The sequence below is a fragment of the Gossypium raimondii genome, chromosome 6, assembly GCF_025698545.1.
Source record: "Gossypium raimondii isolate GPD5lz chromosome 6, ASM2569854v1, whole genome shotgun sequence".
NCBI classification, from domain to species: Eukaryota; Viridiplantae; Streptophyta; class Magnoliopsida; order Malvales; family Malvaceae; genus Gossypium; species Gossypium raimondii.
The window spans coordinates 44946242-44951431 of record NC_068570.1 but is presented as its reverse complement, the minus strand read 5'-3'; the positions used below and the strand labels follow the sequence as shown (position 1 = coordinate 44951431).

At 38.2% G+C, this 5190-nt stretch overlaps 1 non-coding gene across 1 annotated transcript; it reads left to right on the top strand.

The window, feature by feature from the left end:
* The first annotated feature begins 4249 nt into the window (after positions 1-4249).
* On the top strand, positions 4250-4356 carry LOC128042000 (small nucleolar RNA R71). The gene has a single exon (XR_008197208.1). It is a non-coding gene; the product is annotated as a small nucleolar RNA R71 (small nucleolar RNA).
* The last annotated feature ends 834 nt before the right edge of the window (positions 4357-5190 follow it).

Sequence of the window (5190 nt, the reverse complement as noted above, 5' to 3'; positions counted from 1 at the left end):
GTGTTGCTCTTCACTCTGTCCTTTTCTTTTTTGTTCCTAAAACCAAGTAGCCTCCTTCATAATACTTTGATTTTTGACTGCTGATGTTTTTCTCTAGGTACGTTGCTTGTTGCGATGTTAAGGTTTTCCTCGAGGTGTGGTGCAATGTAAGCATTGTAAAGTCGTCAAAATCTCCCTCATTCCTCGACCAAGGTAGGTAGGCTAGCCTTCTTTTATGTGATGGCCGAATATTCTATGGTTCTGCATATGATCATGTGTGGTTTCCAACCACATGAATACGCAATATTGTTTAATGAGTGGTTGTATTGCAGATATTTGTCAGCAAGGTTGAAGTCGATCGTCACTGGTTGTAAAAGAGGGCTGAGCCATTTTTGTTAGTCGAGGAAAGTGTTAGTTTAGTTTTGGGTCAAGGTTGTGAAAGAAGGGGATTAGCCTTATTGTTTATCAATTAATGGAAAACATGTTTGAATGCAAATTTTGGGGTATTCGCGAATCTTGGTCTGTAATCACACCCTCTCTCAATTGCAAAACGGCAAGAGCTGAAAAGTCGTGAACACAGCGTTCGAGATCACACGGGCGTGCGAGCGTTTGAGTGGTAAGCCTAACGTGCGATTCGTGGGTAAAATTACCAAAATACCCTCGAAGGGTAAAATTATCGAAATATCTTCAAAGGATAAAATTACCGAAAGCCCTCTATGGGTAAAATTATCGAAATACCCTCGAAAGGTAGAATTTCTGAAATACCCTCGAAAGGTAATACTATCGAAATACCCTCGAAGGTTAGAATTACCAAAATACCCCCGAGAGGTAAAATGACCATTATACCCTAAGGAGATGAAATGATTGTTAAGGCCTTATGCTATGTATGACTGTTTTGCTTTATGATACTTATATGACTGTTACTGAGTATGACATATTGCATACACGTATGATTTTTGACATGACATACTGCATAGGGTTGGGATTCCGATATAGGGGAAGTGTATTGTTCTGATGGCTTTGGCACAAATAATGTTACTGGTAGCTTTGTCATGCGATCATCGATATTGGCGACTTTGTTGCGATCTCATTACTAGTAGCTTTCTTTGCGTTCTCGATCATCGGCGACTTTGTTTGTGATATTGGTGTGTTGGTGGTACTGAGTGGTGTGTTGGCTTGATTGGGATGGGTTGCATTACTGCATTTGTAGTGATTACTGTTTTGGGCTAAGGCCCACACTCTGTTACTGTATTGGGCTATGGCCCACACACTGCTATTGTATAAGGCTCAGGCCTAGACTGATTCTACATGTTGCATGCTGATTTTTTGGTAGAGGATTACACAATGAGTTTTCGTAAACTCACCCTCTCTTCTAACTGTGCAGGTAATCTTCAGCCATAGGCAGCTCGGTGCAGCGAAGGACTCAGAGGTGGCCACACAATCACTATTGTATACCTTAGCTTTTATTTTTATTTTAATTAATAAGTTGGATTTTGGTTTTTGTAATAAGACCTTTTAATTTGGTTTTTAATTTTTTATTGCGTTTTTACTTTTATATTTTATACTGCTAATTATTTAAAAACGAATTTTCAAAATAATTATTGTTTTCAAAGACACGAGCTTTAAACGTTATAGTTTTTAAAATGCTTTCACGTTTTAGATCAACTTAAGATAACAAGAAGCAGTTAACAAGGCAAGCATATGAAAAAATGCTCCGTTGTTTATTAATAAGAGGTTTCCAAAAATAAGAAATGAGTTTGTCAACAAGCTAAATTTTCGAGAGACGCTTCAATGTGACACACCAGATACGACCATAACGTCTAGGCTGAGTTTGGAGTGTTAAAAGTCTTGCCCCATAAGTCTATCCAGCAACTGGTCCAAGCACGGTAAAGGAAAATTATCTTTCCTTATCGCCTTGTTCAGCTTCCGGTAATCTATGCAAATTCTCCATCCCGTAACTTTTCTGGTTGGTATTAACTCGTTATTCTCATTCTTAATGACTGTAATACCTCCTTTCTTTGGTACGCACTAGATCGGACTTACCCATGAACTATTTGAGATGGAGTAAATTATACCCGTATCTAACCACTTAATGATTTCTTTCTTTACTCCGTCCTTCATGATGGGGTTCAGTCTTCATTGTCCATCAATCGTCCTTTTCTTGTCATCTTCTAGGATGATCTTGTGCATGCATACAGATGGACTAATACTGCTATTATTGGCTATGGTCCATCCAATAGCTTTTTTGAATTGTTTTAATAGTAGGATGAGTTTCTCTTCTTTATCTATAGTTAACTCTGCTGAAACAATCACAGGCAAAGTAGAAGTGTTACCTAAGTAAATTTATTTTAAATTTCAGAGAAGTCCATTTAGTTCTAGTTTAGGTGGCTCTTCAGTTGACGATTTTGGTTGGGCATAATTCCTATTCTCTAACTCCAAATATTCAAATTGGGATTGCAAATTAAATCCCCTTTGATTAAGTTCTAGCAAAGCTAAGTATTCCATCCCTCTTCATCACTTACAAGGTCTGATGTCAAAATTTGCTCCAACAGGTCCTCGACATAGTTGAGTTCTTTTTCCATAACTAATTCCTCTAAATCAAACACTGTAGAACAGCCATCAAGTGTCTTAGGAAGTTGCTTAGACTTGAAAACATTAAATGTTACCAGATCATCCTGAACATGCATAGTAAGCTCGCCTTTCTGCATATCAATAAGGGTTCTTCCAGTTGCTAGGAAAGGCCTTCCTAGGATGATTCACACCTCTTTATCTACTTCAAAGTCTAGAATAACAAAGTTAGCAAGAAAAATAAATTTGTCTACACGTACCAATACATCCTCATTTTTCCATATGGATTTGCTAAGGATCGATATGCTAATTGAAGTGTAACCGTACTAGGTCTAACTTCACCTATCCCCAACTTCCTAAATATTGACATGGGCATCAAGTTGATACTCGTACCCAAATCACATAGCGCCTTACCATAATATGTTGCTTCAATATTGCAAGGTATGGTAAAACATCAGGGATCATTTAACTTCAGAGGTAGTTTGTTTTGAAGATCTGCCCTACATTCCTTCGTCAAGGCTACCGTCTCAAAGTCTCCAAGTCTTCATTTTTTAGATATGATATCCTTCATGAATTTGACATAGCTCAACATTTGTTCAAGTGCTTCAACCAACAGGATATTGATATGAAGTTGCAAGAGTACGTCTAGGAACTTCTTGAATTGGACTTCCTACTTCTGCTTCTAAAGTCTTTGAGGGTAGGGGGTGGAGGATTCTTTACTAGAACTGGTTGATTCATCTCGTGGGGCAACTCTACATCTAACCAAGTTGTTAGTTTATCAGAATTAACTGGTTCAAAAGTTACCTTATCAGATTTTATAGATTCTGGTTTCGGTGAAACTGGAATTTCAACACTCGGTTAAACTTCTTTTGAGTCTTGAGCATTAGCTGGCTCCTCTTCAACTTCGACAGTGTTAGGCTCTAATGTCTTCCCCCTCCTTAATGTTAACACTTTACAATGGTCCTTCCCTGGATTCCTCAGATTCTTCGTATCACTAGGCAAGGCACCTTGTGGACGATTCCTAAATTCAATGGCAAGTTGACCTACTTGATTCTCCAAATTCCTTAGAGTGGCGTCACTTTTGCCATATATTCCTTCAATAGGTTCTCTAAGCTATTGAAAGGCTCAGCTGGGGTTGGTTTCTAAACTTGTTAGGGGAAAATTGGTGGCTCGGTCGGTCTAGGTTGTGCATAAGTGTTATTGGTTGCAGCCCCTTAGTTACTCCAGGAAAAATTCGGGTGGTTTTACCACAATGGGTTATAGAAATTAGATTGCATCCTTGCCTTCCTTGATTTTGTTTCTGGTTACCCATGTAATACACAGATTCTAGGTTTGATGGACATTCTTCGAGCAGATGTCCTTTCCAACAATAGACACAGGCTATATTTTTAAATTGGTTCAGTGGTTGTGCGCTAATCTCTGAAACCCATTAGTGGTAAAAGTTTTAATCATTGAGGATATTAAGGATAGTTGAGATGCAAGTGAAGTGAGAGCGTCCATTTCATGTACTCCAGTGACTCGTCTTCCTGACACTGCTCGATTGGTTGAACATTGGTAATTATTGCTGCCAATCCCCTCAATGATTTCATAAGCCTCGTTATAAAACTTAGAAAGGAGAGCACCATTAGCAAAAACGCCTACTACCATTGTCGTGTGAGAATTAAAACCATTATAAAACGTCTCAAGTTGGATGCAGTGAGGAATTCCATGTTAAGGGCACTTCTGTAATAATTCTTTGTACCTTTCCCATGCCTCATACAAGGACTCATCATCCATTTGTTGGAAAGCAGTGATCTCGTTCCTCAACTTAGCATTCTTGCTAGGTGAGAAATATTTCATGAGGAATATTTCTACTAACTCTTGCCATGTGGAAATAGAATTTGGTGGCAATGAATTCAACCAGGCTCGAACTCTGTCCCTTAGCGTATTTGGGAACAACTTTAATCGTAGTGCATCTTCGGGTACTCCGGCTAACATGAAAGAATAAATCACCTCTATAAACAGTCTTAAGTGAAGATGAGGATCTTTGGTAGGCTTTCCACTGAATTCGTCCACTGTCTGAAGCATCTGTAACATGACTGGCTTTAGCTCAAACTGCTGTGCCTCGATTTCGGGTCTCACAATACCCGAATTAAGATCATGAAACATTGGTACGACATACTATCTTAAAGCTCTATCCCTATCATCAGCAATAAGGATAGGGTTGTGAGCAGGGCTTCCTCTGTTTCCTTTATTTTGATTTTTGAAGTTCATCTCTTCAGTCCTTATTTGACCTGCTCGTCTCTTTTGTTGTCAGAAAGTTCTTTTAATCTCAGGTTCTACGGGGAGTAAATTGATGATTCGATCAATACTCATAAACACTTGAAACATCACAGAAAAATAATTAAGTTAAAATTGAACAGAAAAATAAATCAAAATGCAAAATTCACAAATAATGACTTTTAAAACAGTCCCCGGCAACAGCACCAAAAACTTGAAACGACAGAAATGTGCAATTGTACACAATCGCAACAAGTAATAAAGTGACAAGTAAATGTCGAGTTATCGTACCCACATGGACTATGAAAAGAATTATTTATGAATGCAATTAAAAATAATTTGGTGAAGAAAAATATTTTGATTTGAGGAGGTGATTAAAAGCTA